The following is a 9,483-nucleotide window of genomic DNA, read 5'->3' as shown; positions in this document are numbered from 1 at the left end:
TTTATTGTTACATTGTTCTTTAATATTGTCCAATGTTCGGATGAAGAGAGTTATAAGAGAATGACGATGGGACCTTCTTTGATTGAAGATGAATTTCTTGAGGTTATTCCGATGAGTAGCCGCAAGCTTAAGTTTTCAAGATTTGTTAAAGTAGCGATGTCTGGTATACCATTTGAGTGTGTCTCTCCTAACTGTTCCATTGAAGTCGCCAATAATTTTGGAAGAGTTCTTCATATTAATAGAAATTCTTATAATCTCAAACGTGCCGATGTCGTATTCGCTCTTGTCGAAGTCTTTAATCCAGGACCTATCGATAAGATGGTCACTGCAAATATTGACAATTGTTCATCTTGTAGCTTATGGGTGGAGGAGGTTATCTATAGTGAAGAGAACGAAATTATCCCAGATGAAGCTATTGTAGAATATAATTCTATATTAAAGCTTTCCATTGAAGCTACAATTGATTTGAAAAATGATGCCCAAGATGAAGCTCCGGTGCCGGAAGTCCTTCAACAGATAGCAGAAAAAGCACCAGTTGAGCCGATGGAAGAAGGAGAGATAAAAGAATCTGTTAACAATTTGAATTTTAAAACACCTTCAAAAGTCAACTTTCATGTGAATGTGCATAACTCTATTGAAAAGGTAGCTAAAGCTGTTTTGTCTCAAAAGGATAAGAGGTGTGGGTCTTGTTTTGTGGCAGAAGATATCAAAAGGACGATCTTCAAATCTAGTGATAAGGATGGTATACCTGACACTTTGGCCAACAAAAACAACCAACCATCGTTTGTGGACCCGTGCAATTCCCAAAAAACTCCTTTTATTTTTATACAAAATGACTATCGTGGACCCGTGCAATTCCCAAAAAACTCCTTTTATTTTTATACAAAATGACTATCCAGTCCTTGAACAAATCTCTCCAATTTCTCCGCATCCTTCCAATATCCAAGACACTTCTGAGCCAAAAATAAAATCCTTTATTGATAATGATATCTCTTTTGCTGCAAAAGTTAGTGAAAAACCTATCACTAATGGGATCTTGAACGATTCGTGCACTGGTAATTCTAGTAAAGTTGGTTGCAGTTCATCTTCAAGAAAGAAAGAAATTCATCTCCAACCTAGGGTTGCAACCAATAACAGAGGTAAGGAGAAAGGTTGCAAATGGATTGACGAAATTGCCAATTTAGCCGACAAGTTTGATACTACAAGTGAAATTAATTACGTTTTCAGTCAGGGTACTTCAAATTTACAACAAGTGAGTGGCGGTTTCGGTAACAAGAAGCTATCCTACACAGAGGAGTTGTACAATTTTGGTATTTTAATGGGAGACATGGCGGAAGATACGCCTGAAAAACCATCAAGGCAATGAGGCTCGCCTCATGGAACATCCGCGGTCTAGGCAACAAGTCTAGAGGTCATTTGGCGGGTGCAATTGTGAATCGTTTTCAATTACATTTCTTTGCAATTCAAGAGACAATGGTGAATGAAGTAGGTCTTCCTGTGTTAAATGAAATATGGAAACATTATGCATTTGATACAATCCAAGTTCAAGCAAGTGGTAGATCCGGCGGTCTTTTATCAATTTGGAGGACGGATGTTTTTTTCCTTAGTTATGGCATGGAAAAGAAAAAATTGGATTGCCACCATATTGAGTATTGGTGCACGTCAGTTGGGATGGTATCTTCATTTGGCACTCCCTCTGTCCAACTTTAATTTTAGTAAGATGCAAGAACTTAATGTTTTGTTGTCAAAATTTCGCTTGGTGGATTCTGTGGGGGACCATCTTACATGGGCTGCAAGCCCAATTGATTCTTACTCCGTTGCTGATGCAGTGAAGATTTTGGTGCAATCGTCTAAGATTGAAGCGCCCATGTGGCCTAAGGTTATTTGGGGTAATATTGTTCCTTCAAAGATTATGGTTTTTCATTGGTTAGCTATTAAAAATAGCATACCCGTTAAAGACGTGTTAGCAAAAAGAAAAATTTTGCCTTCTAACGTGTCTACGTTATGCGTTTGGTGTATGGTAGAAGTTGAGACCATTGAACATTTGTTACTTCATTGCAAATGGTCTTCATGTATTTGGGCGGATTTATTTCGATGGTGGAACATTCGTTGGATCATGCCAAGGTCAATTATCGAGTTTTCATTTGATTGGTATTATGGCATGGGTATTAAGGCCTCGAAGTTTTGGAAAATGATTGGGCCCGCGACTATATGGGCCATTTGGACGGCTAGAAATGACGTTATTTTCAATGGCAAACTTGCTTGTCGGTCTAATGTCGTTCGGAACATCAAGCTTAAGGTTTTCTTATGGGCGTCAAATCTTAAGTTGGTGCACGGGTTGCAAGCGTATGTTTGGGAGCAAAATCCATTTTTGCTTTGTATTTAGTTTTTTCTTGATGTATCCTTCTTTTGTATTGTGTACTTTTTCCGGTAACCTTCATTGCTTTGATGAAGTTATCGTGTGTTTTAATAATATTTGCTCTTCTTTCGCCAAAAAAAAAAAAAAAAAAAAAAAAAAAAATTTGTTCTTTAATGATTAATGATGTTTAAAATATGTCCATCATACGCAAGACGACATTAGATACCTTTGCGCACATGACATGGCAAAGGGTAACAAGTTAGAGAGTAGTTAAATATGTGGAGTATTGTGTCTTGTCTGCAGGGATCTGCTTGCATTATTTTATGAGTCTCTATACAAACTATCTATATATAATAATACTACTATCAATCGAAGTACTACTAATTTTTAACTTATTTTCTAATCAAGTCAATGTGCAAAACCTTGCTGCTCTTTTGCAGTTCTTCCTTCAATCAGATATCTCTAGATGGCTTCTCTGAGCAGCAGTCTACATGGTAAATTACTTGTGGGCACTCATATTTACAACATTTCATTTTCTTTTTTAAAAAAAATACACCGAAATTGTTGATCAAATGGTTGCACTGTATACAACATTGCACAGTTTTGGTGTATTTATGAAAGTTAAACTATCATTTTAGAATTAAGTCTACTGTTTTCATTTATAGGGATTATTCCAGAGTCTGTCTGTCTGTATCATACATGCTACTTTCTACAGTAATTCCTAAGAAATAATAGATATAATTATGAAACACTGATATTGTGAATGAAACATATTGATTGATTATTATTCAACTTGCAGGGGGAAACCAGAATGTATCTGAACCCTTATCGGTTGACAAAGATACAAGTCAAGTTGAAGAGCCTAGTTTTCTCAGCAAATTGACATTTTCTTGGGTCAACCCATTGCTGGCTTTAGGTTACAAAACACCATTAGTTCTCCAAGATATTCCTTCTCTACCATCTGTAGACCAAGCAGCCATTGCCCATGACAACTTCACAAAGGCATGGGCTTCACTTCAAATGGATAAAAATTCAAACAACGCTTACATGGTTTCTAAAGCATTAGCCAAAGTTTATTTTCGACGGATGACTTTGGCGGGACTTTGGATCTTTCTTAGGACGATTGCTGTTGTCACTAGTCCGTTGTTGCTTTACGCATTTGTTAGATACACAAATCGCGAAATCAAAGATTTACGTGACGGACTTTTATTAGTAGGTTACTTAATTTTAGTCAAGGTAACTGAATCATTGGCTCACAGGCAGTTCTTCTTTATTGCCAGAAGAACTGGTATGAGGATGAGGTAGGCTTTAATGGTGGCAGTGTATGAGAAACAACTTAAGCTTTCTAATCTAGGAAAGAAAAGGCATTCAACTGGGGAAGTTGTGAATTACATATCGGTTGACGCGTACAGAATGGGTGTGTTTCCTGTGTGGTTTCATGTGGGTTGGTCTTGTTTCATTCAACTGTTTCTAGCCATCGGTGTCCTGTTCTCTATAGTAGGACTAGGTGTTGTCCCTGGTTTAGCCCCACTAATCTTATGTGGGCTTTTTAATGTGCCATTTGCAAAAGCTTTCCAAAAGTGTCAGTTGGAGTTTATGGTGGCTCAAGATACAAGACTAAGATCCACTTTAGAGATTTTAAACAATATGAAGGTCATAAAGTTACAATCTTGGGAAGACAGGTTCAAGAAAGTAATTGAATCGTGTCGGGAAATTGAATTCAGATGGCTGGGTGACGCACAGTTAATGAAGGTTTACAGTACAGTTTTGTATTGGATGTCTCCAACACTCATATCTTCATTCATTCTTTTCGGATGTGTGCTATTGACCAGCAGAACGCTAGATGTTGCGACAATCTTTACGATTTTAGCAACATTAAGAACTATGTCTGAACCTGTAAGGGTTTTTCCTGATGCTCTTTCCGCATTAATCCAGGTCAAGGTATCCTTTGATAGGATCGGTTCTTTTTTAGTTGATGACGAACTGAAAGATAATAGAGTGAAAATGGACCAAGAAATGGAGAACTCAGATGATTCTATCAGAATACAGGATGCGAGTTTCGCTTGGGATCCTGAATCACTCAACCCAACACTTCGGAATGTAAATCTAAAAGTAAAGTGCGGGAAAAAAGTTGCAGTTTGCGGGTCGGTCGGTGCTGGAAAGTCATCTTTGTTATATGCACTCCTTGGAGAAATATCTAAAACTTCGGGAACAGTGAGTTCAAATATGCTTAAAAAGCATGTAACTTTATGTGATATATATATTGTTCAATGTCATTTTTGCTTACAGGTAGATGCATCTGGATCAATTGCTTATGTTAGCCAAACTTCTTGGATCCAAAGTGGGACAATTCAGGATAACATACTCTATGGGCTTCAAATGGAGATAACTAGGTATGAAAAGGCTATAAAGGCGTGTGCTTTAGATAAGGACATAGATGCATTCGACCATGGAGATCTTACTGAAATAGGCCAAAGAGGACTTAACTTGAGTGGTGGACAGAAACAGAGGATTCAACTCGCTCGAGCAGTCTACAATGATGCTGACATTTATCTTCTTGATGATCCTTTTAGTGCAGTAGACGCACATACTGCATCAAGTCTCTTTAATGTAATATTCGAACACCTTAAAACTCATGTAATTAGTTTCAATTTTCTAGCTATCCGTTTTTTTACCATTTGGCGGATACCTAATTTATGGACTTTTGCTACAGGACTGTGTTATGTCTTGTCTCAAGGAGAAAACAGTCATTCTTGTCACTCATCAAGTGGAGTTCTTATCGTCTGTTGACAGTATTTTGGTAATCAGGATTAAGAATTTAACAGTTATAGTTACACAGGTCGATGTTACCAATGGCTTTACAATCAAATTCACAACTCAATTTTTTTTCTTCCAAGGTTATAAAAGATGGTGAAGTTGCTCAAACAGGAAACTATGAGGATCTGTTGATGGCAGGGACAGCTTTTGAACAACTTGTGAATGCTCATAGAGATGTCATTACAGGATTAGAGCGATCGCCTAGTGTAGATAAAGATAAACTTCATGAAACAGGAAATATACATCAAAGCATGAAAGACATGAATAAAAGTTACCTCAGTAGAGAAATTAGTGAGGAGAAGATACCGCCAAAGGGCTTCACAGGCGTACAGCTGACTGAAGAAGAAGAGATCGAGATTGGGGATGTTGGATGGAAGACATTCTTAGATTACGTCAATATATCAAAAGGATCATGCTTCTTCTGTTTATGTATGCTAACTCATGTTAGTTTCGTTGCTCTTCAGGCAGCATCAAGTTATTGGCTAGCATTTGGTATTCAAATTCCTAAAATCACCACCATCATGTTGATTGGTGTTTACACTTTGCTATCATCCACAAGTATCTTATTTGTGTTTATGAGAGCATATTTTGCTACCCTTTTGGGTTTAAAAGCCTCTAAATCATTCTTCAATAAGTTCAACGATTCAATTTTCAGCGCACCCATGCTCTTCTTTGACTCTACTCCAATTGGAAGAATTTTGACAAGGGTATGATTTCATTGAGCTTAAGGGTTGAGAGAAGGGCAGGGTGTCTAGTCAGGTGGGTTAGGGTTGAAAGATTCACGGTTCAAGTTTATTAGTTGGGTCAGTCAAAACTATGTTGGGTTGAGTGGGTTGACCTGTTTATATTGACAAGTGTTTTTTTTTTTTTTTTTTTTTTTTTTTTGACCAGTGTTAGACGGAAGTAAGGGAATAGAAAAGGGTGTTATACAACATGTTTAATTACTAACTAATCTATTATTCGTGTAGGCCTCATCTGATCTAAGTGTGATTGACTTTGACATACCATCTTCGGTTGCTTTTGTGGTTGGTGCTGGTATTGAAATACTAGCTATTATTGGTATTATGGCTTCAGTAACCTGGCAAGTTCTTATTGTAGCCATATTCGCTATCGCTGCTTCAAAATACATTCAGGTGATTATTATACTCAAAGTAGTTACTACAAAAACACTCCATTTATTCACACAACCATGCAGCATGCTACCTCTTGAACTAACTACCTTCCTTGGATAACTACTACCTTATGCTTAGGCCTGTATATTGACATGACATCTATATTTCTGAATTACACAGGGATATTATCAGCCAACTGCAAGGGAACTAATGAGAATCAATGGAACTACAAAAGCACCTGTTATGAACTATGCATCTGAAACATCACTTGGAGTGGCAACAATACGAGCATTCAAGATGCAAGACAGGTTCTTCAAAGAATACCTAAGGCTAGTGGATACAGATGCAAGTTCTTTCATTTTCTCAAATGCAACCTTGGAGTGGTTGATTTTAAGAACAGAAGCTTTTTCAAATCTGACCCTTTTTACAGCTGGTTTCTTCCTGGTTCTCACACCAAAAGGTTTTGAGTCTTCGGGTATGCATTTCCTACAGTGTTTTCATGTGTGTTCAAACAAAAGTGTATGCTAAATTTACCCAAGCATTGATATCTGTACAGGGTTGGTTGGCCTATCTCTTTCTTATGCACTAGCACTTTCGGGTACCCAAGTATTCTTTACTAGATGGTATTGTAGCCTTGCGAATTACATCGTTTCAGTAGAACGAACGAAACAATACATGCACATTCCACAAGAGCCACCCGCGATTGTAGACAGCACTAGACCACCATCGTCATGGCCTTCCAAAGGAAAAATACAGTTTAAGGATCTGAAGGTAAATGCATTTATTATTTAACCTAGTGTGTTCAACATTTCTCATTTTTGTAATGCTTATGTATGTGGTCAGTTGAGGTATCGTCCGAATGCACCACTAGTTCTTAAAGGGATCACTTGTACATTCAAAGAAGGGACTAGAATAGGCATCGTTGGGAGGACAGGAAGTGGCAAGACGACACTAATAACAGCATTGTTTCGTTTGGTTGAACCTGATAGTGGTAGAATACTTATAGATGGATTAGACATTTGCTCTGTAGGCCTCAAAGATCTCAGGATGAAACTGGGTATCATACCTCAAGAACCAACCCTTTTTAGGGGTAGTATTAGAACAAACTTGGACCCTCTTGGACTACATTCAGATGATGAGATATGGGAGGTAACTTAGCCATTTATTTTATATACGATCTTCATCAATTTGAATATGCACAATATTTATTCAAAATCGCCCCTCTATCTAATTACTTGCAGCCTTGCAGGCACTAGACAAGTGCCAACTTAAAAGTACCATCAGAAATCTTCCAAATCTGCTAAATTCATCCGGTAACTCGGCTCTACACTACTTTTATACTAACCAAATCTCTAATACAAGACATGGATTGGGTACTACCTGAAAAAGGGTAATCGTATGATATGGGTCAGGCCTGCAGGCTGGGTTCACTTATGTCTGAATAGATATGGTTAGGAAATTTATTCTATATTATTACAACATTAAGATTATCACATTCTTTAACTAGTCAATTTAGGAAGTTGTATACATTATGTGAGACATTTGGCCACTCTAACATATTTCGTTTTTTTGCAAAACCTATTACCCATTTGACTCAGTAAAAAAGTAGACTTTTTTCTTCCATTTTGACAGTAAGTGATGAAGGAGAGAACTGGAGTGGCGGCCAAAGACAGCTATTCTGTCTTGGAAGAGTATTACTCAGGAGAAACAAGATTCTAGTACTCGATGAAGCCACTGCGTCCATCGATTCAGCGACCGATGCCATTTTACAAAGAATAATTAGGGAAGCATTTTCGAATTGCACTGTCATAACAGTTGCTCACAGAGTTCCAACCGTTTTAGACAGTGACAAGGTCATGGTTCTCTCTTTTGGTACGCTGCAGTTCCTAGCCTCCTACATATATAGTCTCTCTTTTTTTTTTTTTTTTTTTTTTTTTTTTTATGTTTCAACGCTAGAAATTTTTTAATTGCTTTATCACCAAATGGGATACATCACAAAGATACAGACAGCATCCCAGGAACAAGCTTTTGGCCAGAAATTACAACAAACACCAATAAGGACATAAACTATTGAAACAAAGCTTATGACCCACTGTCTTAATCGCCAAAGTTGCACCAGTAGCCCAACTATCCCCTTGGGTTTGAAATAAACATTTTCAAGTAACAGGTTAAAACAGATTCGGGTCGAAATGAATAACTGTATGCAATGGTCAAACAGGATACTCTTTGGTGTAGGATCGTCGATTTGGATCTGCCCAAAACATTTTATATTAGCTCATTCATTCAATTATGGTTACCTATTAGTACATTGTTTCAATATTAATATTAAATTAATTAATTAAATGATATATAAGTAGAAATAACGATGCTGGCGGTTTAATGCATTCAAAATACCCGTGGGGTGACTTTCAACTCATTTTTTAACCCATTTGATCCACTTGACCCGTTTGACATGTACAACCCATTTGACCTGTTTATATTTTTGTTGATAAATTTGAGTTTTACACGTTTGATTTAGATGAGATAAGTAGTGATTCATAACCCGATTGACTTGATATATTCATACGTAAATGGGTAGAGAAAGTGTTTTAGATGTAATGTTGGTTGATGCATAATAAAATGGGTTGTGTTGATTTACAGGAAAAATGGTGGAGTATGATGAACCTTCGAAGCTAATGGAGCATGATTCTTTTTTCTCTAAGCTTGTAGCCGAATACTGGTCAACCTCCACAAGGAACTCCTCCTCCTCCTCCTCACAGATTTGAATATCTTACATTATACGAAGTATTTTATACGTACAGTTCAATTCGGGCACTGCTCATTATGTGATTTGGTTATTAATAAAAGATTATCATTCTCATATAGTCTTACGTATCAAAATCTTGCAAGGAGTGTAGCAACAAACTCTGTCAAGTTTGGCATTAAAAACAAGGTCATTCTTTTAGTACTATACATAGATACATATGATATATACGCAACTATGTTTCTACAGAATAAAAAAGAAAACATGAGATTAATTAGTTCAATAACAATACAAAACAACTCACAGTTTGAGATTAAGTAATACTCCGTACTAATCAGTAATCACAAATGGCCCTTCAATAATTCGAGTATTGAACCACAAGGGTGGTGGTCTAGTGGTTATTTGACTTGGTCTCTAAAAAGGGTGAAACTCCCTAGAGGTCCCAGGTTTGA

General features: G+C 37.1%; 1 pseudogene; it reads left to right on the top strand.

Moving 5' to 3' along the window:
* The first annotated feature begins 1,720 nt into the window (after positions 1 to 1,720).
* On the top strand, positions 1,721 to 9,053 carry LOC139890456 (ABC transporter C family member 8-like; annotated as a pseudogene).
* The last annotated feature ends 430 nt before the right edge of the window (positions 9,054 to 9,483 follow it).

Source organism: Rutidosis leptorrhynchoides, chromosome 2 (assembly GCF_046630445.1).
Source record: "Rutidosis leptorrhynchoides isolate AG116_Rl617_1_P2 chromosome 2, CSIRO_AGI_Rlap_v1, whole genome shotgun sequence".
Taxonomy (NCBI): Eukaryota; Viridiplantae; Streptophyta; class Magnoliopsida; order Asterales; family Asteraceae; genus Rutidosis; species Rutidosis leptorrhynchoides.
The sequence above is the reverse complement of the archived record's forward strand: the minus strand, read 5'-3'. Positions and strand labels throughout refer to the sequence as shown.